The sequence below is a fragment of the Hemitrygon akajei genome, chromosome 17 (assembly GCF_048418815.1).
Source record: "Hemitrygon akajei chromosome 17, sHemAka1.3, whole genome shotgun sequence".
Taxonomy (NCBI): domain Eukaryota; kingdom Metazoa; phylum Chordata; class Chondrichthyes; order Myliobatiformes; family Dasyatidae; genus Hemitrygon; species Hemitrygon akajei.
In genome coordinates this window covers 40,020,312-40,046,379 of record NC_133140.1, presented here as the reverse complement: position 1 = coordinate 40,046,379, position 26,068 = coordinate 40,020,312, and the positions used below count along the sequence as shown (strand labels likewise).

At 42.3% G+C, this 26,068-nt stretch overlaps 1 long non-coding RNA gene across 1 annotated transcript in view; it reads right to left on the bottom strand.

Moving 5' to 3' along the window:
• Positions 1 to 25,694, bottom strand: part of LOC140740981 (uncharacterized) — a 76,344-nt gene extending 50,650 nt beyond the window's left edge. Inside the window, exon 1 of the long non-coding RNA XR_012101974.1 lies at positions 25,542 to 25,694. This is a non-coding gene — a long non-coding RNA (uncharacterized lncRNA). The remainder of the gene's footprint in view (positions 1 to 25,541) is intronic.
• Positions 25,695 to 26,068: the final 374 nt, after the last annotated feature.

The following is a 26,068-nucleotide window of genomic DNA, read 5'->3' as shown; positions in this document are numbered from 1 at the left end:
TAAAAAATGCATTTGAAAATATTTTTTTTTCAATAAGCCTTACATGTTACATGTCATTTCTGTTAAGTGATGGACATGAGTAGTGCGCAGGTGCACGTACGTTCTCAAAATAAAAAATGCGCTCCAGATCAAATAACGCGCTCCGCATACTGGCGCGCTGTCACTGTTCTGTCAGTGACACTGGTCATTGCTGAGTTTTGGCACAGGGGACAATTGAATAAGAAGGAGCAGGACAAGTAGACCTGCATCTCCTACCGTTTTTGAAATAAAGACAGTCAGGAGGAGAGTGATGATGATAATATCTTGAAGGATAACAGAATTTTCAGTGCTTTAAAATAATAACTGTTACTATTAAAAAAAAGCTGTATTTTATTCATTTAATTTTCAGTGTTTTAAAAGTCATTTCAATAAATAGCTAAATACCATGGGACTTCAAAGACAGATATTTTGTTGTAATGCATTTGTTCATTTTCAATTGAAATTAAAGCACATGTTTTCTACATATCCCATGATATTTTATTTTCTCTTATGAGGAAATATTTTCTCTTATAACACTCCGTCCATCTGCTCCTGGTCCAGCCCCCCTGTCAAATTTTAGAACCCTTTGTGGCCCACAAGTCAAAAAGTTTGCCCACCCCTGCCATAGAACCTCCTTCCAGCTGACTTCAGAGTCTCCCACATGCCTTCTGGCACTCTCTAGCTGAGAGTTCATGTGCGTTTCTTTCAACAGTGGCTTTCTCATTGCCACTCTCTCATAATGCTGTGACTGGTGAACCACCTGAGCAACAGTTGTATGCGCAGTCCCTCCCATCTTAGCACTGAAGCTTGTAACTCCTTCAGAGGAGTCTGACTTATCTGTACTCCAAGGGATATGCAGTGACTTGGAAATTTTCTGGTATCCATCTCCTGACTTGTGCTTTTCAATAACCTTTTTGCAGAGTTGCTTGGAGCGTTCTTTTGACTTCATAGTGTAGTTTTTGCCAGAATACTGACTCACCAGCAACCGAACCTTCCTGATACAAGTGTATTTGTACTACAGTCAGTTGAAACACCTTGACTGCACACAGGTCTCCAGAAACAGATCTCCATTTAACTAATTATGTGACTTCTAAAACCAATTGGCTGCACCAGTGATGATTTGGTGTGTCAAATTAAAGGGGATGAATCCTCGTGCAATCAATTATTTTGTGCTTTATATTTATAATTAGTTTAGGTCACCTTGTAGAGATCTGATTTCACTTTGACACAGAAGAGTCTTTTTTTGTTAATCAGTGTCAAAAAAGCTAAATTAAATCCACTGTGATTCAATGTTGTAAAATAATAAAACATTAAGGGGTGGGGAGAATACTTTTTTTAGGCACCGTATCTGGGAGAACCGGAATGATCTTAAATGTATTCATTGTTGGATCCACAATGCTGTAAAGTTTCTAACCAGAAGAATCAAGATGCGGTTCTGCTCCCAGACCATTCAATTTGATTGTAACAGGGTACGATATTTATTTATTTATTGGGAGAATTAAAGTGATACACTATTGGATATTTAATATTGTGCTCCCATTGCTCCCATTCCCCAACTCATGTTTGATCTTCACAGTATGCAGTGAACATAGTATACTGAATTAAAAGAAGTGTTAGTGCATCACTGGTATCGTATCTCTTGTGTTCACACTAAAAAGAAAGCAGCAGAAGCTGCTGAGATGAGAGAGAGGCGGACCAGAAAGTTATTGCAGGATCCTTTCCAGGGAATGCTGAAAAGGAGGTAGAGATGAGTGGAATGGGGTGTTTGATGGTGTAATCAATCCAAATGTAGTGAATGTGATGTGAAATAAATTATCTGCATTATATTGAAGCAGGAAGGAAAGGCAGCGAAGGCAAAAGGGAATTGTCTTGACATAGGAGATGTAGGAATCTGGAATCTGAATGCCCAGGTCCAGGACCCCGTCAGGCATTCTCCTTGGAAACGGAAGAAGCCTAATGCCTTGTTTAGCTCATCGTCATTGTAATTAATGTCACTCACTCCATCTGTGATAATAGACAGTCAATACCTATCTTTTAAGAGTCATTAAGTTGTACAACACGGAAATCAGCCCTTCAGCCTAATACATCCATGCTGACCAGGTTTGTCCTAAATGAGTTTGCCCTATTTGTTTGTATTTGGCTTATAACCCTCAAAACATTTCCCATTCATGTACCTGTTCAAGTATCTTTAAAATGTTATAATTGTACCATCCTCTGGAAGGTCATTCCATATTCTTACCATGCTCTGCGTGAAAACTTTTGCCCCTCAGCTCCCTTTTAAATCTTTCCCCTCTCACCTTAAACCTATGCTCCCTACATATAAATACCCCTAGCCTGGGAAAAAGACTGTGACTATCTACCCTGTCTATGCCTTCCATGATTTTGTAAACTTCAATAAGACCACCTTTCTGCCTCCATCATTTCAAGGAAAACAATTTCAGTCTATCCAACCTCTCCTTATAGTTCAAACCCTCCAGCCAGGCAACATCCTTGTAAATTATTCAGCCACCCTCTCTAGATTAATCTCATCACTCCTACAGCAAGACAATAAGAACTGATCACTATAATCCAGAAGCATTTTCACAAACACCTTGAGCAGCTGTAACATGACATACTATCTCTGGTACTTAATGTCTCCACCTAAAAAGGAAAATCTATGCCATGTGCCTTCTTTACCATCCTGTCTCCCTATATCACAACTTTCAGTGAACCTGTACATCTAGGTCTCTGTTCTACAACTCTTCCCAGGGCCCTGCAATTCACTACTTATGTCCTGACCTGATTTAACTTCCCAAGATCCATTTTGCTCTTGAGTGAGTTAAACTCCAACTGCCAATCTTTTGCCCCCTTGGTCTAGATCCTGTCCACTCAATGTCAGGCTTGCATATGAAGGCACCTCCCAGTCTCCACCCAGCAAAGAGGATTCACCTGCCACTCATTCCAGACTCATCGCCTGCAGCCTACTTAATCCCAGTTCTCATCCACAATCCTTGTTCTTCCATCGAACCATCTGGCCTCAGCCAGCTGCTCTTAGCTTCCACTCTCCCAGCCTAAAGTTCACCTTGTTGCCTGCTGTGTTTACTTTATCTATTCTTTGTTTTGTGGCCCCTTGTGGCTTGTTATTAGATCCAAAGTACAGTTATGATCAAAGTACGTATACAGAATACAATTCGGAGATTTGTCCTTCCACAAAACAAAGAAATACCGTGGAATCCATTCAAGAAAATATTAGATACCCAACAGGCAGAAAAAGAACAAATTGCGCGAACAGCAAAAAGCAAGCAGAGAACACACAGAATATGAAACATCATACCAGGAGTCCCGTTGTATTCAGTTTAGTTCAGTTCAGTGTCACGCTGTTACCCTGGTGCAGGCTGTAGGCCAAAGCGCCCCAGACCACATCGATCACCTCGATCAAACCACTCAAAAACAGCAAAAATAGAGTAACCAGAATGCAGAAGTTCATGCAACATGAACCCTGAATTTCCCCAAAACAAGGCCACAGCCTCTCGGATTAATTGTTGAAATATGGATTCCAAGATCCCCGCAATTTCCTCTTAAAGCAGTTAGCAAGAGAGGGGAACCACAGTCAAACACAGGAAGGTGGAGGTAAACACCTTCCCATCCTCCATTCTCGTCCTCATTGACTTGTACTTTGCTCAACACCTCAATTGAAGAAAAGCAATGGAGTCAATCATGGGCTCGTGCCCTCGATGCCTATTAAGAGTTATCAATCACTGCTAAGTTGTCTCTGCTGCTCTGCTTTTGGCTCAAGCCTCCCTACATTTCCTGACACTATTACACCAATTTTTGTGTCAACTGCATATATATAAAACATGCCACCTGCATTTTCATCCAGATCATTAATATTCAGTAAATGACAATCTAGTCAAAGGCCTGCAATCTGAAAAAAAATCTCAAATACTACCCTCTGACTCCTGTTACAAAGCCATTGTTGTATTCAAATGGCTAAGTTATCCTCAATCCCAGCATGATCTAACCTATCATGCAGGGCCTTGTCACCCAAGTCCTTGTAGACAACATCCATTGTCATAGGCTGAATCTAAGGTGGTGACGAATCAGCAGATGGGAGGGGGGATCCACAGCAACAACCTTTTACTCAGTATCTGTAAGACCAAGGAGCTGATTATTGACTTCAGGAGGAGGAAATCAGAGATTCATGAGCCAGTCCTCATTGGGAGCTTCAGAGGTGGAGAGGGTCAGCAACTTGAAATTCCTCTCTGTAATCATTTCAGAGGACCTGTCCTGGGCCCAGCACTAGGTGCAATTGTGAAGAAAGCATGGCAGGAGTTTGTGAAGATTTGGCAATTCGGCATGACACCTGAAAATTTGAAAACCTGCTGCAGATGTGTGGTGGAGAGTATATTGACTGGCTGCATCACAGCCTGGTGAGGAAACACCAACGCCCTTGAATGGAAAATCCTACAAAAAGTGATGGATACAGTCCTCACCACCATTGAGCACATCTACATGGAGCGTTCTCGTAGGAAAACAGCATCTGGGACCCCCACCACCCAGGTCATGCCCTTTTCTCACTGCTACCATCAGGAAAAAGGGACTGGAGCCTGAAGACTGACACCAGCAGGTTCAGGAACAGTTATTACCCCTCAATAATCAGGCTCTTGAACAAAGGGAATAAACTTGCTCTACTTCATTTGTCCCATTACTGAAATGTTGCCGCAATCTATGGACTCACTTTCAAGGACTCTTCATCTCATATTTTTCATATTTATTACTTATTTATTTGTTATTATTTCTTCCTTTTTGTATTTACACAGCTTGTTGTCTCTTGTACGTTGGTTGAACGCCCAGTTGGTACAGTCTTACAGTGATTCTACTATCATTATTATTCTATTCTGGATTTATCGAGTATGCCTACAAGAAAATGAATCTCAGAGTTGCATATCTAATATACAAGTACTTTGATAATAAATTTACTTTGAACTCTGTAAAATTAGGATTCGATTCCCACCACTGTCTGTAAGGAGTTTGTATCTTCTCCCCATGGCCACGCAGGTTTCCTCCAGGAGCTTTGGTTTCCTCCCGTATTCCAAAAACATACTGTATTTGTTAGGGTTGGTCAGTTGTGGGGATGATCTATTAGGGCCAGAAGCTTTGTCACACTTGTGGGCTGCTCACCACAGCCCTCACTGATTGGATTTGACACAAACAATGCATTTCACTATACATTTGAATGTACACGTGAAGTATAAAGCTAATCTGTTATAATACATTACTGATAAAAAAATGCCCTATTACTTCACTTCCTTGAATGGAATCTTAAGCAATATCATATGATTTTCTTGACATTGGTACATTAAAGAGGTTGGTCGAATTACAAATTTCTCAAAACATGCTACCCAGCCCATTAACCGGCTGTAGTGATATTCAGTGTTCCAGCTGCCAATGGAGATCACATGTGGTCTTATAATTAGTTAATAACATCTATTTCCAATAACACTGGAGATAGTTGCCAACTGGCACTGTGCAAGGGAAACCTGCAGCTGCTCACTTCCCCTTTCTCAGTGGAAGAACAGGCAACTGAGAGATGAACATCAGGCAGGTTCGTATGAGTGTCTGAACCAATCAGCTTTAGTAGAACATGTCAGGCTCACTTTCACCAGTGGTTGTGAAGTCCTAAAAGAGGCCATTGCTGCTCCTTTCCCAACTGCTTATTTTCTTTAATAGGAAATATATGTATCTATATATAAATTGAGCAAAAGGGCTTTTCCATAGCTTAGAAATCATTTTAATCCTGGTGCCAACCCACCCTTTTGACACATAGGCATCTGCTCCTTTTCAACCACTTAGACCATGGTCCTCAGCTCAGTGAGGAACTGTCACAGGCCTCTCACTTCTTGCTGCAAAACAACTTTTCAGATCTAAAATCTGAAAGTGAGTCTGGCTTCTGGTTGAGTGCTTCAGATGCACTGCCAATTTGTATAAATTTGCCACAGTATTGGAAGTCTCCCTCCACATTGAACTCTGCCTGTTTCTCAGACTGTTTTACCACACAGTCAGCAGCCAGCAGATGGAGCAAGATACGCAGAGTTCCTTACAATAGATCACAGAGAGAAATGTCCATTATCCATTTTGACAATGAGAATCCAAAGTAAGGTGACAAATTACGCTGATATTCTTCAATAATGCAAAATATATTACATTTCAAACAAACAAATTCTTTAAAATTAAAATGGAACATTTTTTGAAAATAATTCATTTATTGTCATGTGCACAAGTACAATGAGGTACAAGGACAATGAAAAATTTGCTTGAAGCTGCATCATAGGCACGGAAGTTCAGAGAGCGTGCAGAACAGACAGCGAAATCAGAAACAAGTCCATCTTAGTGCAAGAGGTCAGTTGGCTTGGTATGGCAACTACTCTGCATGTGACTGTAACAAACTGTGGAGTGCTGTGGACTCAGCTCAGTACATTGTGGAAACTAGCCCTCCCTCTATGGACTCTTTCTATACATCTTGCTACTTCAGTAAAGCAGCCAGCATAATCAAAGATCCTGCCCATCCAGACATTCTCTCTTCTCCCCCTTCCACTTTGCAGAAAATGCAGAAGCCTCAAAGCACGTACACCCTATCTTCGATATATGCAGGGGATACGTTCCTCGCGGTCGACGCATTATGTGAATAATTATTTAAATGGAGGAAACAGGGATGCATTCTGGAAGGCTTCCCAAATGTGCTTTATCTACAATTTATTCACATTTTCATACCAATATGACTTAAAAGTAGTACCACAAGACAACATTTGTATTATATTTCATCAATGTAAGGTAATATTTAACATAATAAATCATAGAAAGTTAACATACGAGGGTGTGCAGTACTCACCAACAATGGCAGGTGTGTTCACTCCGGGAGATGAGTGGTTGTTGTGGTGACAGGCAGCTTTACATGGATAAGGTGGATGGTTGTGGGTCATCAGGATCATCAAGGACAGCAAGGGGTGAAGGAAGACTCACAGAACTCTCACAGACCTGACCTCTTTCCAGGATTCATCAATGTTGTTGATGGCATGTCTGATGTTGAAGGACTTCCACCATTCCCTCACCATTGGTAAACTCCCGGGATTTTCAAAATCGTCTGTTGCTCGCAGCATCTGAGAGATAGCTCGCCATAAAAAAACAGGCCTTGAATGTGGATATCACACTTTGGTCGAGTGATTGAATCAGCAATGTTGTGTTAGGCGGCAAGAAACACACTATTACGTTAGGATGAATGCTGTCCAAATGTTTAGGATGGGCTGGTGCATTGTCAAACAACAAAAGAACTTTAAAGGCAAGATTCTTTTCCTGGCAGTAGTGTTCAGCCTCAACAGCAAAATGATTAGCAAACCAATCTCCAAAGTGACCCATGCTTTCTTGTTAGCTGCCCAGTGGACAGGAAGCACTTTCTAACTCAAACCCTTAAGAGCACGGGGGTTTAGTGAATGGTAAACCAAGAGAGGCTTCATCTTACAGTCTCCTTCGACATTGGAACACATAAGCAAAGTCAATCTATCCTTTGCTGCCTGGAAACCTGACACAGTTTTTCCGTCCTTCCTTATGTAAGTGTGTTTCAGCATATGTTTCCAAAAAAGCCAGGTCTCATCTGACGCCACCCTGTTTATAATTTCCGACTTTTCTTCAAGTGTTAAGGTGGTTCTTAACACCTTGGCTGATGGCCCAGGACTTGATATCGGGAAAGCAGTGCTCCTCACATAACTGTGAGTTTTGGACATATATAAGGAGACATTGGTAGAAATAGACTCCTCACATAACTGTGAATCCGCATAGTCTGAAGATGCATATAATGAGGATAGGGTGTATCACGAGTGTCAATGATAGCTTCTATCCCACTATGTAAAGCAACAATTAAATTATTCTCTAGTACCACAAGATGGAATCTTGACTTCACAATTTACTTCATTATTCTCTTGCACCTTATTGTTCACCTCCAATGTACCTTCTCTTTAACAATAACACATTATTGTACATTTTTAACCTTATCCTACCTGAATGCACTGTGAAAAGGTTTGATCTGTATGAACAGTATGCAAGATAAGCTTTTGATTTTGTCTTAGTAGATACAACAATAATAATTAGCCAACCAAACCAACAGTGCAGAGCAGCTCATTAAAACAATTACCAAGCCAGATCCAGCACCATAATCCACACCACTGACCATCCTCTCTGTGCACATTTATTATGCAGAGTGAGTGGTGGGGGGGGGGGGGGGGCGGCGCTTCCTACAAATTAAATGGAATCTATTGGCACTAAATTGCGGCAACATTTAAGCCTCAAAGATAACTTAATTGAACTGTCCCCTAAGAATCTTCTATTTTGTCAGAATATGAAGAATGCAAATTTGAGCTAGAGGCTAAATGTCTATCAAACAAATTTGACATGAGATCCCCACATAATAATATACAAGCATGTCTGGAAGCAAGATACAGCACCCTAAGGAAAAAGACCATCCAGCAAAGTAAAGTATTTAATTAACAGACGGCACATCTTTTGAGCCATATTGAAGAAAAAAATAACTCAATGAGCACCAGAAGCGTTACTTCACCACTGGATAATTCTTTTATCGTATATTTAATATTTTAATTACATTCTGCACTGAATGAAGTCACTTTGTAGGTAGACAACAAAATTAAATTAAGTCTAATGACTCTTCTTGAAGAGAGGTTATCTAAATGTAAAAATTTTGTTAAATTTACTTATGAGGATGCATTTTACAATTTTGCTTTATTTATGTCCGCTGAACCTAAACCATCAACAGAAAAATTATAAATAAATTTGTCATATTTCAATTAGCTGTGTCTTCAAGGCAGAAGTAATACAGTATTGGTGTGTGAAATTACAAAGGAAGTCTCCATCATACATGGGATTTTACAATAAGAAAAGACCAGATAAAGTATGTAACCCAGATTTGGTGTGAGGGACACAGTGAAACTATATGTGTTTGGCATCAAATTTGATGGCAAATTCAAGGCACAGAGAGAAACAGAGATCCAGAAATTGATGTCATAGTTTATTCCAAGTCAGCAAATTGTATCACAGCACATTTTATCATATTATAGAGTCATAGAGAAATACAGTACAAATACAAGACCTTCAGCTCAACATGTTCGTGCAACATTGGGATTCCACTGGGAGAAGTGCACAGACACAGTAGCTCATTGTCGCACAAGGCCGCTGAAAAGAGTTAAAAAGCGAGGAGTTTCTGTCAGTGGGAGATTCGATTGGGAGAAGCTCATCACCACACAAGGCTGCGTAGAAGGTTCTGGGATAAAAGGGAGATACTACCTCACAGATCAGTCATCGAAGGAGCGTGAGTCATAGTAGGGTTTTGGTGCGGACAGGCCTCGGCAAGGTAAGGAGGTAAATTACTTTCATATCTCTTTTTTTCCTCTAACTTAAGAATAGTGTGTATGATTGCAAGGCCAGTTTTCTGCTCTGGGTAGCAGATCTGGGATATCCAGGAGTCTTCCAGCCTCCCTGATGTCCACACCTGCACCAGGCGCATCGAGCTGCAGCTCCTTAGAGACTGAGTTAAGGGACTGGAGCTGCAGCTCGATGACCTTCAGCTTGTTAAAGGAAAGTGTGGAGGTGATCGATAGGAGCTACAGGCGGATGGTCACACCAGGGGCACAGGAGACAGATAAGTGAGTGACTGTCAGGAGAGTGAAGGGAGATCACATGTAGTGGAGACCACTCGTGTGGCCGTCCCCCTTAACAATAAGTACTCCATTTTGAGTACCGCTTGGGGGGGTGGGGGGACCTACCTGGGCAGCAACAGTAGCCGTGTCTCAGGCACTGAGTCTGGCCCTGTAGCTCAGAAGGGTAGGGAACAAAAGAGGATGGTAGCAGTAATAGGGGACTCTTTACTTAGGGGGTCAGATAGGTGATTCTGTGGGCATGATAAAGAAATGTGGATGGTAGTTTGCCTCCCAGGTGCCAGGTTTTGTGATGTTCCTGAATGCATCCACAATATTCTGAAATGAGAGGGTGTGCAGCCGGAAGATGTGCTACATATTGGTACCAACGCCATAGGTAGAAAAAGGGAGGAGGTCGTGAAAGCAGAATACAGGGAGTTAGGAAGGAAGCTGAGAAACAGGACCTCCTGGGTAGTAATCTCAGGATCGCTGCCTGTGCCACGCGACAGTGAGTATAGGAATAAATTGAGGTGGCGGATAAATGTGTGGCTGAAGGATTGGAGCAGGGGCAGGAATTCAGATTTCTGGATTATTGGGACTTCTTCTGGGGCAGGTGTGACCTGTACAAAAAAGGACGGGTTGTGCTTGAATCTAAGGAGGACCAATAACCTGGCATGGAGGTTTGCTAATACTATTGGGGAGGGTTTAAACTAGATTTGCAGGGGGGTGCAAACCAAAGTGAAGAGAAAGAGGATGGGGAGGTTAGAGCACAAGTAGGGACAGCTTGTAGGGAGTTTGTGAGGAAGGATAGACAGATGATAGAGCAAAGATACACTCAGCCTGATGGTTTGAAATGTGTCTATTTTAATACAAGGAGTATCATGAACAAGGCAGATGAACATAGAGCATGGATCAATATGTGGAACTATGATGCTGTGGCCATTACAGAGACTCAGATGTCTCAGGGGCAGGAGTGGCTGCTGAGTGTGCCAGGCTTTAAATGCATCACAAGGGATAGGGAGGGAGGCAAAAGAGGTGGGGGCGTGGCATTGCTGAAAGGGATAGTGTCATGGCTATGGATAAGTAGGAAGTCATGGAGGCATTATCTACTGAGTCAGTATAGGTGGAAGTCAGAAAAATGAAGAGGGCAATAACCTTACCGGTGTTTTTACAAACCCCCTAGTTACAAAGACATCAAGGAGCAGAGAGGGAGGTAAGATTTGGAACAGTGCAATAATAGGGTTGTTGTGATGGGAGATTTTAACTTTCCTAATACTGACTGGCATCTCCTTAGGGCAAGGAGTTTGGATGAGGTGAAGATGGTTGGGTGTGTACAGGAAGGTTTCTGAATCAATATGTAGATTATCCAACTAGAGGAGAGGCTGTACTTGATCTGGTATTGGGAAATGAACCTGGTCAGGTGTCAGATCTCTCGGTGAGGGAGCATTTTGGAGGTAGTGATCACAACTCTATCTTCTTTATCATAGTGCTGTAGAGGGATAGGAGCAGACAATTTGGAAAACATTTAATTGGGGTAGGGGGAAACATGATGCTATTAGGCAAGAACTTGGGAGCATAAATTGGGAACAAATGTTCTCAGTGAAATGCATGGCAGAAATGTGGCAAGTGTTCAGGGAACATTTGTATGGTATTCTGCATAGATATGTTCCATTGAGGCAGGAAAAGGATGGTAGGATAAAAGAACCATGATATACAAACAACATGGAAAATCTAGTTAAGAAGAAAAGAAAAGCTTACGAAAGGTAAAAGAAACTAAGTACTGATAGAGTTCTAGAAAATTACAAGGGTGCCAGGAAGGAGCTTAAGAATGAAATTAGGAGAGCTAGAAGGGGCCATGAGAAGGCCTTGGCGAGCAGGATTAAGGAAAACCCCAAGGCGTTCTACAAATATGTGAACAGCAAGAGGATGAGCCATGTGAGAATAGGACCAATCAGCTGCGATAGTGGAAATGTGTGCATGGAGTCGGAGGAGGTAGCGGAGTTACTTAATGAATACTTTGCTTCAGTATTCACCAGGGAAAAGGACCTTGGCAGTTGTTGGGATGACTGAAATGCTTGAGCATATAGACATTAAGAAAGAGGATGTGCTGGAGCACTTGAAAATTATTAAATTATATAAATTGCCAGGACCGGTCGAGATACACCCCAAGCTACTGTGGGAGGTGATGAAGGAGATTGCTGAGCCTCTGGTGATGATTTTTGCATCATCAATAGTGAAGAGAGAAGTACCGGAGGATTGTAGGTTTGCAAATGTTGTTCTCTTGTGCAAGAAAGGGAGTAGAGATCACACAGGAAATTATAATCCAGTGAGTCTTACTTCAGTGGTGGGCAAGAGAAGCTCCTGAGAGGCAGGATTTATGAGCATTTGGAGAGATATAATCTGATTAGGGATAGTCAGCATGCCTTTGTCAAGGGCAGGTCATGCCTTACGAACCTAATTGAGTTCTTTGAGGATGTAACAAAACACATTGATGAAGGTAGAGACATGGATGTAGTCTATGTGGATTTCAGTAAGGCATTTGATAACGTTCCCCATGCAAGGCTCATTCAGAAAGTAAGGAGGCATGGGATGCAAGGAGACCTTGCTTTGTGGGTCCAGAATTGGCTTGCCCACAGAAGGCAAAAGGTAGTTGTAGATGGTTTGTATTCTACATGGAGGTTGGTGACCAGTGGTATTCCACAGTGATCTGTTCTTGGACTCCTCCTCTTTATGATTTTTATAAGTAACCTAGACAAAGAAGTAGAAGGGTGGTTTAGTAAGTTTGCTGATGACACAAAGGTTGGGGTGTTGTGGTTAGTTTGGAGGGTTGTCAGAGGTTACAGCAGTACATTGATAGGATACAGAACTGGGCTGAGAAGTGGCAGATAGAGTTCAAACCAGATAAGTGTGAAGTGGTTCATTTTGGTAGATCAAATTTGAAGACAGAATATAGTATTAATGGTAAGACTCTTGGCAGTGTAGAGGATCAGAGAGATCTTGGGCTCCATGTCCATAGGACACTCAAAGCTGCTACACAGATTGACAATGTTGTGCTCAAGAGCTGTGAGGTAATGTAAAGGGGGGTTTCTTCTTTTTCTTTGTTACTGGGTATGTTAATCAAAATGGCTTCTTTGTTTTGTTAAAAGTAGGAATGCTTCTTTGTTGCGAGAGAGTGCTGGAAGCTTGTTTGGGTTAAAATTTACTGATAACGAGAATTGTATTCCTTTGTTAACCAATTGGGATTAATGTTGTTCTTTCTTCTGAGTCTGTAAGCTATTGTTGGCGGGCTTTTGGGGGAGTCGGCGCGAGGGGGTGAGAGAGAGAGGTTGTGATGCTGTAAACTGGGTGAGGAACGGACCCCAAGCGGGGGTCTGAGGCCAGGAGGTACCCCAAGGAGAGGAGATGAAGATAGATGTGCTTGGTTGACCACTTCGGGTGGTCCTGAGCTGCAAGTCAAGGAGTTCGGAGGGGATTGAATGTTGGCTAGAAGACTTCAGTAATTGAGCTCCAACAGTTGTGCATGAAATGGTTTGGACTTTGATAAGTTTGGCGCCTTTTCATTATTTTCTTTTCCTTCATATATACTATATCATTATTAATCAATTAGTTCTAGTAACCTTTATAAATTGTAATCATTTAATCGCATATGGTGTCCTGTTTGTTCTTTGGCGAGGCGGGGACATCACACAGCATCCACACAAGCTGATTACCCAGTCTGACGGGGCCGAAGTCTGCTCCCCTTAGACGAGAACGAGCTGAGCGAGCCTGAGGCGACCCAGGGGGTTACACAGCTATATAAGACCTTGGCCAGACCCCACTTGGAGGACTGTGTTCAGTTCTGACCACCTCAGTACAGGAAGGATATGGATACTATGGAAAGAGTGCAGAGGAGATTTACAAGGATGTTGCCTGGATGGGAGGGGGTGGCTTATGAGAATAGGTTGAGTGAACATGGCCTTTTCTCCGTGGAGTGACGGAGGATGAGAGGTGACCTGATAGAGGTGTACAAGATGATGAGAGGCATGAGAGTGGTGAGTGCATGGAGTGCACTGCCAGTGATGGTGGTGGAGACGGATACAATAGGATCTTTTAAGAGACTCTTAGATAGGTACATGGAGCATAGAAAAATAGAGGGCTATGCGGTAGGGTAATTCTAGGCAGTTTCTAGAATAGGTTACATGGCCAGCACAACATTGTGGGCTGAAGGGCTTGTAATACGCTGTAGATTTCTATGTTCTATGTTCTACTGGTGCCCACCTTTCAAGTTCCAATTTCCTGCCTTCAGTCACTATTTTCTTTGCCCTGCTCCTCCATATACCTGCCTCAAGCACTTCCCCTGGCAGCTCCTTACATATACTCACCAACCCCTGCATGAACAGTTGCCACTCAGGTCCCTTTTTAACTCTTTCCCCTTTCTCCGTGCATCTATGCCTTCTTGATTTAGATTCCTCTAACCTGAGGAAATGATGACCATCTCCGCTACTCCTGCCACTCCTAATTTGAAAGGTCACCTTTTATAAGGTCACCTCTCATGTCCTACGTTCCACGGTACACTGGCCAGCCTCTCCCTATAATTCAGGTCCTCTAGTCCTGGCAACCTCCTCACAAATGTTCTGTTTACCATGTCCTCAGTCATTTAAACTAGCCTGTTTGTAGCCCTTTGGAATAAGCAAATGACTGAGCTTACACGGCAGCTCTGGTACTTATGTGGCTGCCAGACTCTGACTCCTGTTGTCAGATGTCACATACTTGTGATGAGGAGATTGGCTGGTTGAGTGGTGTTGCAACAACAAACTTGCGCTCAACGTCAGTAAGACCAAAGAACTGTTTGTGGACTTCAGGAAGGGGAAGTCAGGAGAACACATTCGGCCCTCGTCAAAGCGTCACCAATGGAAAAGGGGAGTAGCTTCAAGTTCCTGGGTGTCAACACCTCTGAAGATCAATCCTGAGCCCAATATATCGATGTAATTATGAAGAAGACAAGCCAGTGGATAGATTCTATTAGAAGTTCAAGGAGATTTAGTATGTCACCAAAGACTTTAGCAATTTTTATAGACGTACCAAGGAGAGGATTCTGACTGGTATGGGAGCACTGCATCAGAGAAACCTGCAGAGGATTTGAGACTCTGCCAGCTCCATCATGAGCACTAGCTTCCCCACCATCGAAGACATCTTCAAGATGGTGGTTTTTATCATTAAGGACCCTCACACATCAGGACGTACCCTCTTCTCAATGTTACCATCAGCAGAAAGGAACAGGAGCTTAAAGGCACACGCCAAACATTTTAGCTACAGTTTCTTCTCCTCCTTAACAGACCATGGTCCCATAAACAATACCTGACGTTATGGTCTTTTTTTACACTTGTTTTTATATATGTATTTGTTACTGCAACATAGTAATTTTTATGTAGTGCACTGTCCTGCCGCCCCAAAGCAACAGATTTCACAATATACTGTATGTCAGTGATAATAATGCTGATTCTGGTTCTGATTCTGAAATGCTAATGTGAAGCAGCCATCACTTTAAGCAGGAAGGGCTGGGCTCTAAAATGCATAATTAGATCCAGACTTACTCATGTAAGGGATAATTTTTACTTCCATAACTTTAACTGGGCAGAAATAAGTCAATGTTTAGTTGTCTCTAAGATCATCAGCCTTCAACATTACTTCTGTTTCTCCTCTACCTGACCTGCAAACTATTTCCAACACTTTTTTTGTATGTTTATTTCTGATTTCCTGAAGCTGCAGTAATGTTGGCTTGGCCCACTGTTTCTTGATTGTTTGAACATACTTAGCAAGTTAAACATTTTAGCAGGCTTTAGTATGACATATCAGGTTCACTTGTACTTTGGGGTGATACGGCTCCTGTGGGCATCACTATGTAACATTTTGTTTTTCATTATTACGGGTATGTTTCATAATTCAGTTACTGCTATAGTTTTGCAATGAAATACATTGTAAAGCATAAATATGAAATTAACTTTGAGGTAAACTTTATGATGTTTGTATTGTTTGTTCATAGTTAAAGTATTATGCAAACTTAATCTGAGTAGTCTCCAAGGATGATCAATCATCCCTGTGGCTCAGGTTTTTTGGCCTCTGTATCATTTGCCAGCAAGCTAATTTATCTAAAATATTTGCTGTGAAAACCATTCCTCCGAAAATTAACTATGGTCAGACATTTTAGTCTAACTGTTAACAGTCCTCCAGTACATGTTTAGAGAGGCTGCCATGCTTTCAACGCACATTAAGAAGTGCAAGAAACATTTAATGTGTGCTTCCAGTGGTTTTCCTCCAGGCTGCAGTTGTTTTTGATACAGACCATGTAATGGAAAACAAATTCCAAAGGGGTTTATGGGTAAGTCAAATGAAAGCCAGCAGCAGTTTAATTTGGCAGCCACGTTGGCAAATCTGTACTGACTCTTGTGTACATCACTTTAAATGACATAATGTGACTCATGAAGATGAAAACTCATGGCAGGCCAACCAATCCGCTCAAAGAAAATGAAATGGATGGTTGGCTTCACTTCAGTAAGTTGATACTGTTTATTTGGAATTGCACAATGGTGAAAACTATATTTATGCTTCAGGAAATGGGTGAACCAGACCACATTTATGCTGGCATGCAATAATGTGATGTCGAGGAACAGTCAAACCTAGAGGTGCACAGAGACTCAGCTGTCATACAACATGGTAAACACTGCAGTCTCACAGGAAAAGAGGTAGTTACACTCTGACAAGTAAATTACCAAAAACAAAAATCACTCCTCATCTCAAATACTTTCTAATAGTACTAGATAACTATTAAAGCAAAATGTTTTTATTGTGCAGATAAATATAGGCACTTCAATTAACTTTGGATAAACTCATTGTTGAACTGCAACTTACAAATTAGCTGTTATCTAATCCAAATATTTAAACAATTTTGGAAGTATATATCAGTTTCCTCAAGTATTTCAATCTGAGTCTTGTAAATTCTAATTCTGACTAGTACACTGTACTACCTAACTGAACCCAGAAGGTTCAGCTATTTCTGAAATTAAGTCAATTTTGTGCCAAGTTAATTTTGTGAATGTACTTTATTAAAACTAAATTATTGACTTAGTGGAGAAAAAATACAATGAATTAAGATTTGGCTGTTTAAATTTACATTTTATAGATAGCAAGGTGACTGAATTAAGTTTAGTTCAGATGGTAAAAATTTCACCTTTGGATCGAGCATTATTAGCTCATGTTCCAGATCAGATCTACAGCAAAAATTGTGCAGGGTTGAAGTAATGCCGTCATCTGAATGAAATGTTAAAACAAGACGGGACTTAGGAGTTCTATGCTTCAAGATGCCGTGAAATGATTAGCAGAAGGAAAGGGAGAAGAAGGATCATCCAAATGCACGTCTCAGAAGTTTCCCATGTGGCTGGTCTGAAACATTGTCAGTCACAACTCTTCAAGTGAACATTCTGGCTTTTTTTAACCCAGGCAACCTGTTCATATTCTATATCTTCACAATATGGTCCGGGTCAATTTTGACCCAGCCCAAGAATCCCCTCATAACAAGTGTCTAAAATTCATTTCAATAGATGCGGGTGAAATTTGACCTGGAACAGCCTCAATATACAAAAATTTGTAGCACCTGTACAAAAGTATAACATTTTTAAATATTTTCATTTTTGCGCATTTTGGATCACTTTAGGAAAAGTCATCACATTTCGGCTTAAAAAAATGGCACTTAGTGTGTTTTTACTGCTGTCAAATGTCAAAACGGGTCAAATTTGACCTGAACAGTATGTAAGGGTTAAATGTGGTGAGTGGTTCCATCTCCACTATCCTCTCAGGCAGCGAGTTTCTAAAGGAAACAGTCATTTCTCCCAAAGTCCTGGTGACGTCCCAGCTATGCAGCGCAGTAGAAGATGAGGAAACCTTGACATCTTTTACTTGTCTGGTATTTGGTGTAGATGCTCAACTACGAAAAGCAAATCCCCAATTTCCTCATTTACCAATAAATCGCGTTTTTCCTTGTCACCTCTCCTGTTGGTCACAGAATCTAATTGCCTCAATGTTAAAAAAAGTTTACCAAAGCCAAAAAAAAAATTAAACATGATATGCCAAATGAAATCAATCACACATGTTTCTTTACAGCTGTGTTTATACTGATCTTTTTCCAAAGGGATGAGCATGAACACTGCCCGTCATGGTAGGTGGAAGGCTGCTGACTTTCCACTAGTGTTTGGGTTCCAAATTTTGCTGATGGAACCACCTATCATTTCTTTACTGGATAGACCGTAAGACCATACTGCAATTTGAGAGAGAGAAGCATAATACACATGTATCTCTATCACAATGGAATGAAGGTAATTACAGAGGCATGAGAGGGGAGCTTGCCCAGGTCAATGTTTTGGAGGAGGAATCTGGCAGGGATGACAGCAGAGCAGAGATTATGGTTTCTGGGAATAGTTCACAAGGCCCAGGAGAGATATGTCCCACAGAGGAAGAAGTTCTCAAATGGCAGGTGTAGGCAGCTGTGGATGACAAAGGAAGATAAGGACTGCATACAAGCCAAGGAAAGGGCATGTAAGGTAGCCAAAGTGATTGGGAAATTGGATGATTGGGAAGCTTTTAAAATCCAACAAAAGGCAACTAGAAAAACTATAAGAAGAGAAAAGATGAAATATGAGGGAAGACAAGCCAATAATATAAAGCAGCTTATCAAATGTTCTTTCAGTTCTATAAAGAGTACAAGGGAGGTGAGAGTTGATATTGAACCACTGGAAAATGATGCTGGTGAGGTAGTAATAGGGACAAAGAAATTGCAGATGAACTTAATGTGTTTTGCATCTGTCTTCACTGTGGAAGACACTGCCGTGTACCAGAGATCTCTGAGTGCCAGAGAGCAGGAGTGAATGCCATTGGGATTACAAAGGAAAAAGTGCTAGGCAAACTCAAAGGTCTTAAGGTGGATAAGCCGCCTGGGCCAGATGGACTACATCCCAGAGTCCTGAGAGAGGTTGCTGAAGAGGTAGTGGATTTATTGGTCATGCTCTTCCATGAATCATTTGATCCTTGCATGGTCCCGGAGAACTGGAAGATAGCGAATGTCACTCCACTCTTTAAGAAGGGAGGAATGCAAAAGGAAGGAAATCATAAGCCAGTTAGCCTAACCTCAGTAGTTGGGAAAGTGTTGGAGTCTATTATTAAAGATGAGGTACTTGGAGAGTAATGACAAAATAAGTCAAAGTCAGCATGATTTCTGTAAAGGGAAATCCTGCTTGACAAATCTGTTAGAGTTCTTTGAGGAAGTAACAAGCAGGGTGGACAAAGGAGAAGCAGTGGATATCATTTACTTGGATTTTCAGAAGGTGTTTGATAAGGTAGCAGACATGAGGTTGCATAACAAGATAAAATCCTATGGTGTTACAGGAAAGATACAGGCATGGATAGCAGAATGGGTGACAGTCTGGAGGCAGCAAGGGGGATTAAAAAGGGTCTTTTCTGGTTAGCTGCCAGTCATGAGCGGTGTTCCTCAGGGGTCAGTATTGGGACCACTGCTTTTCACATTGTTTGTCAGTGTTTTGGATAATGGAATTGATAGCTTTGTGGCAACGTTTGCGGATGATACAAAGATAGGTGGAGGGACAGGTAGTGCTGAGGAAGCAATGCGATTTTGACAAATTGGAAGAATGGGCAAAAAAGAGGCATTTGGAAGACAGTGTTGTGAAATGTATGATAATGTATTTTGGTAGAAGGAACTATAGTGCAGACTATTATCTAAATGGTGAGAAGGTTCAAACATCAGAGGTGCAGAGGGACTTTGGAATCCTCGTGCAAGACTCCCAGAAGGTTAATTAACAGGTTGAGTCTGTGGTAAAGAAGGCAAATTCAATGTTGGAATTTATTTCAAGAGCAATAGAATATTAAAGCAAGGAGATAATGCTGAGCCATTATAAGGCATTAGTCAGGCAGCACTTGAGTATTGTCAACAGTTTTGGGCCCCATATTTCAGAAAGGATGTGTTGTCATTGGAGAAGGTCCAGGAGAGATTCACAACGATGATTCTGGGGAATGAAGGGGTTAACATAAGAGGAGCACTGGCAGCTTTGGACCTGTACTCACTGGGATTTAGAAGAATGCAGGGGATCTCATTGAAACCTACCAAATGTTGAAAGGACTAGATAGGGAGCATGTTTCCTATGGTGGGGGTATCCAGAACTAGAAAGCACAGCCTCAAAACTGAGGGGTGACCTTTTACAACAGACGTAAGGAGGAATTTCTTTAGCCAGAGAGTAGTGAATCTGTGGAATGCTCTGCCACAGACTGTGTTGGAGGTCCGGGGTATATTTAAGGTGGAAATTGATCATTTATTGATTGGTCAGGACATCAAAGAAGGCAGGTGTATGGGATAGGGTGGGTTTCTGGATCATCCCTGATGGAATGGTGGAGCAGACTTGATGGTCTGAATATCATAATTCTGCTCCTATGTCTAATGGTCTTATGAGATCAAGAAACAGAATTAGGCCTTTCTGCCCATCAAATCTGCTCCACCCTTGCACCATGGCTCACTAATTCCAATCCATCCCATATACCTGCCTTCTCAACATGTCCTTTGATGCCCTGACTGTTCAGGAAATGATCAACTTCCGCCTTAAATATCGCACATACTTGACCTCCACTGCAGTCTATGGTGGAGTCTGGCTAAAAAAATTCCTCCTCATCCCTGAGACTTTATAAGGCATTAGTGAGGCCTCACTTGAGAATTGTGAACAGTTTTGGGCTTCTCTTCTTAGAAAAGAGAGGGTCCAGAGGAGGTTAAAAAGGATGATTCCAGGAATGAAGGGCTTATTATACAGGGGATGTTTGATGGCTCTAGGTCTTTACTCACTGGAATTCAGAAGGATTAAGGGGCTCACATTGAAACCTTTCAAATGTTGAAAGGCCTAGACAGAGTAGATGCAGAAAGGATGTTTCCCACGGTGGGAGAGTCTAGGACAAGAGGGCACAGCCTCAGGATAGAAGGGTGCCCTTTCAAAACAGAGATGCGGAGAAATCTCTTTAACCAAAGGGTGGTGAATTTGTAGAATTTGTTGCCACATGCAGCTGTGGAGGCCAGGTCGTTGGGTGTATTTAAGGCAGAGATTGATAGGTTCTTGATTGGACATGGTATCCAAGGTTACGGGGAGAAGGCAGGGAACTGGGGTTGAGGAGCAGGGAGAAAAAGAGTCAGCCATGATTGAATGGTGGAGCAGACTCAAAGGGTCAGATGGCCTAATTCTGCTCCTATGTCTTGTGGTCTTATGGTCTATATTCTGAGGCTGTACCTTCTGGTCCTACACTCATTCACTATCAGAAACATCCTCTTCACACCCACTCTATCTAGCCCTTTCAATATTCGATAGGTTTCAATGGGATTCCCCAACCACTCATTTTTTAAACTCCAGCAACTATAAGCCCAGAGCCATCAAATATTCCTCGTATGTCAATCTTTTCATTCCTGGGATCATACTTGTCCAGCGCATAATTCTGCATACTTGTCCTCACCTATTACCGCCAGCTTCCACATCCAGCTCATAATTATCCGCAACTTCCACCATTTCCAACAGGATCCCTCCACCATGCATATCTTTCCCTCCCCCTCCCCACCCTCAGCTTTCTGTGTTTCACAGGGATTACTCAGTATAAGACTCTTCTTGTCTATTCGTCCTTCCCACTGATCTCCCCCCTGGTACTTATCTTGCAAGTGCTACACCTGTCCCTACACCTCCTCCCTCTCTATCATTCAGGACCCCAAACAGTCCTTTCAGGTGAGGTGACACTTCACATGTGAGTCTGTTAGGATTCATATACTGTTTCCGGTGCTCCTGGTGTGGCCTCATGTATGTCAGCGAGACCTGACGTAGACTAGGAGACTGCTTCACTGAGCACCTATGCTCCATCCGCCAGAAAACGCAGGATCTCCCAGTGACCACTCATTATAATTCTACTTCCCATTCCCATTCTGACATGCTAGTCCACGGCCTCCTCTACTGCCACGATGAGGCCTTACTCAGGTTGGAGGAGCAACACCTTATAGTCCATCAGGATAGCCTCCAACCTGATGGAATGAACATGATTTCTTGAACATCCGGTAATTGCCCCCTCCCCTTCTCCATTCCCCAATCCCAATTGCCTTTCTCACTGTATCTCCTTACCTGCACATCACCTCCTTCTGGAGCTCCTCCCCCTTCCCTTTCTTCCATGGCCTTCTGTCCTCTCCGAGCAGATCCCCATTCTCCAGCCTTCTACCTCTTTCACAAATCAACTTCTCAGCTCTTTACTTCACCCCTCCCTTTCTCCCAGTTTCATCTATCACTTACTATCTTGTATTTCTTCCTCTCCTCCCCCTACTTTCTTACTCTGATGTCTCACTTCATTGGCCCAAAGCATCAACTGTTTACTCTTTTCCATGGAAGCTGCTTGGCCTGATGAGTTCCTCCAGCATCTTGAGTGTGTAACCTTGATTTCCAGCATCTGCAGAGCTTCTTGTTTATCATTCCTGTGAATTTCCTCTGAACTGTCTCAATGCCAACACATCTTTTCTTAGGCAGGGGGCCCAAAATTGCTCATGATACTCCAGGTGCAGTCTAGCAATGCCTTATAAAGACCTAGCATTACATCCTTGCTGTTATAGTCTTGTTCTTTTTAAATGAATGCAAACATTGCATTTGCCTTTCTTATCACCAACTCTTAACAAGTTAACATTCAGAGTATGCCGTACAAGGACGTCCAAATGCCTTTGCACTTCCGATTTTTGTATTTTCTCCATTTAGAAAATAGTCTATGCCTTTATTTCATCTACCAAAGTGTATGACTATACACCTCCTGACACTGTATTTCCTCTGCCACTCTTTTGCCCATTCTCCTAATTTGTCCAAATCCTTCTGCAGATTCCCTGCTTCCTCAATGCTACCTGTCCCTCCACATATATTCATATCATGCACAACCTAGACCACAAAGCCATTAATTCCATCATCCAAATTATTGACGTACAATATGAAAAGAAGTGGTCCCAACTCTGACCTCACAAGTTACCAGCAAACAAAGAGAAAAGGCTCACTTTATTCCCGCTCTTTGCCAGTTTGGAACCAAGCACCAAGGGTCAGCGCTATAAGCCTAAGCAACACTGCCACTGGGTTGTTCCATGTTCCTTGACGTAATGCACACTCTGTGAAAGCCAGCTGATGCACCAAGCATTACGTTATTCATACAGTACCAGCCATGTTCTGCCATCTATCCCCTCAAACTCCTCAACAGAACACCATGCCATAAACACAAGAGACTCTGCAGATGCAGGAAGTCCAAGCAACACAGAAAACACTGGAGGATCTCAGCAGGGTCCTTTTGAAGAGTCTCTGCCCAGAACTTAGACTGTTTATTCCCCTCCATTGATACTAACTGACCTGCTGAGTTCCTCCAGCATTTTGTGTGCTGCTCAGAACGCCTTGCTCAACATTGTGCTCCAACGAGCTGGCAACCATGCTACCTTCACCCCACCATGAGGCCATTTGTTCCTACCATCTCACCCCAAGCAGATCCTGCCTTTAGGCTAAATGAAGTCCCTTGACTTTACCTGGAGACAGAGAGTGCTCAATGCAGAAAGCACGCAACTTCACCTTCACTGTTTCCCTGATGGAAGTACTGAGAAGAGGGCAAGTTGCAGATGCTGGCTGTTGAAAGAAGAAAGGCATGGGGATAATTGTGACTGGATGGGGAGACAAAGAAGAGGTTTATGCTTATACCATTTGGAGCAGGGTTTCTCAACCTGGGGCCTATGAACCCCTTGCTTAGTGGTATTGATCCATGGCATAAAAAAGGTTGGGAACCCCTGATTTAGAACATGTAAATCAAAAGTGACTGCAGGGTAATAAAGAATTGAACAGTACAAAGGTGGGTTGACGATTGTCACTTTCTTTAGTTTTTGCCCTCCACTGGCTGTAGACATCTAAAGCAGCTTTATGGATATCCTCCATCTTAGCCTCTACCATCAGCTACTGCTGCCTCCAGTTGGTTCTACTAACTTCTTCTGTAGGTCAGTGGGATGCTTGTCAGTCAGTGCCACAAAATATAGTTCGGACATGTGTGAGCTATGGTTGAATATCCGGGTACGAGCTGCCACCTATGGGAGGTTTGGTGCAGTGCCACGTGGAAGTGGAGCATGTAAACGTTAATCAACGTCCTAATAACAGAGGTTGTTGGCAGATGAATGCAAAGCGTGCGGTGTAATGATCATAGTGAAAGCCCGGCATATGCACTGGATAGGATTCAGCATCTGAAGATGCAAACCACATGAGTGAGCTCACTAAACTTTTTGTGACCCTAATACTCACACATAAAATATTACGTCTATGTGTGCCCCACCAGTTAGACCACATGGCTGAGACCTATATACATCCTGCCAGTTCATGACATCAGGCCACTCCAATCAGTGAAAGCAACTTCCTCAATCACCAGTTATGTTCTGAGTACTGATGGCCTCCATTTTAATCCCAACCACTAACTCCGTATGTTTCCCACCTAGCTCTTTCCTGGTTACTCGTCTGCTTTATAGAACTACTGAAGCTGAGCTTAGCCTCCCTTCTGGTCAGCTTGCTCACCACAACTCCCACCTACAACGATAAGGCCTGAAGCCATAGATTTCTCATACATTTGTTTTGAGGCAGTCAAACTTGTAAGCTGTCAGTCATAGCCATTTTGATCTAGTTCATCAAACTCTTGGGAATCTGAATCTGGCTTATTATCAATGGCATATGTCATTAAATTTGTTTTGTGGAAGCAGTACAGCGCAAGACATAAAAATATTCTTGTGTTTTTAATTACAATAATAAATAAATAAGTGATGTGAAAGAGGAATAGTGAGGTAGTGTTTTGGACCATTCAGAAACCTGATGGCAGAGGAGAAGAAACTGTTCCTAAAGCACTAAATGTGTTTCTTCATCTCATGTATATCCTCCCTGATGGAAGTAATGAGAAGCGGGCATCTGTTGGATGGCGAGAATCTTTAAAGATGGATGCCGACTGCTTGAGGGACCACCTTTTGAGGATGCACTCGATGGTGGGTGGCTTGTGCCCATGATTGAACTGGTTAACTCTGCAGCCTCTTGTGATCCTGTGCATTGGACCCTCCATTCCGGATGGTGATGCGGCCGGTCAGACTGCTCTCCACAGTACATCTGTACAAATCTGCTGGAGCCTCTGGCGTCATTCCAAATCTCCTCAAACTCCTGATGAAGCTTAGCTGCTGGTGTGCCTTCTTTGCATTACAGCAATATGTTGGGCCCAAGACAGATCCTCTGAGGAACTTGAAACCGCTCACATTTCCATCGCTGCCTCCTCAGTGAGGACCAGTATGAGTTCTTCTTACCTCTTTTCCCTGCCGAGCTCTTTAGCGCCTACCATAAACTTCTTAATATTGAATTATTAAAATAAATAGGTTGCAACGTTCCACAACAGTTTAACATTTAGCAATGAAGTTCATATTTAGTTAATATTGTCTGAAACCAGCACAGTTCTATAGCCTGGAAAATCATTGCAGTTGAATATCATTAGAAAGCTAATTCTGCACTGTTTAAGAATACAGTATCCCCGCAGAATGAACACAATGTCAAAATTGTGCTTACATGAACACAAAATTGAAACTAAATTACTAGCTGACCTCATGCAGTGTGGGCGTAGATTTACTTGCTTCTTGGAAAATAAACAAGATGAAGGATAGAAGAATCAGACAGTACTTTAGAAAGCTAAAAGCCACAAATGAGTCAATCCTGGAGCCTCAGACTAACCCACGGTATATTCATACTTCAGTAAAAATAATGTCTGTACCTTCAATAAGCAGCTGAACATCACATCTCCAGAGAGGTGCTGTCACCACTGATAGGATGAGCCGTGGGCAGAACACTGATCCATTTACAAAGACTAGGCCTTATTTCCACAATGACTGTGAGTTTCAGGCCAATTAGCTGGTCTGCTGGCTAACTTCAGTCAGTAGGGCTGGGAAGCTGGGACACTTGTTTTCTGTGCAGCGTGCAAGAGTGTTTCAAAGAGAACTTACTCCCACATTGTGAGGTCTCACCTTACCGCCTCCAGGCTAACCACGAAAGCTGAATGGTTTTGCTGTAGAATCTAACCGTGAACTTGCAGTCCTCAAAAATATTTACATACAGTTTTAAAGTGCTTGGAAGTAGGTACAGAGGAGATGTCAAGGGTAAGTTTTTTTACGCAGAGAGTGGTGAGTGTGTGGAATGGGCTGCCGGCGACGGTGGTGGAGGTGGATACAACAGTGTCTTTTAAGAGAATCCTGGATAGGTACATGGAGCTTAGAAAAATAGAAGGCTATGGGTAACCCTAGA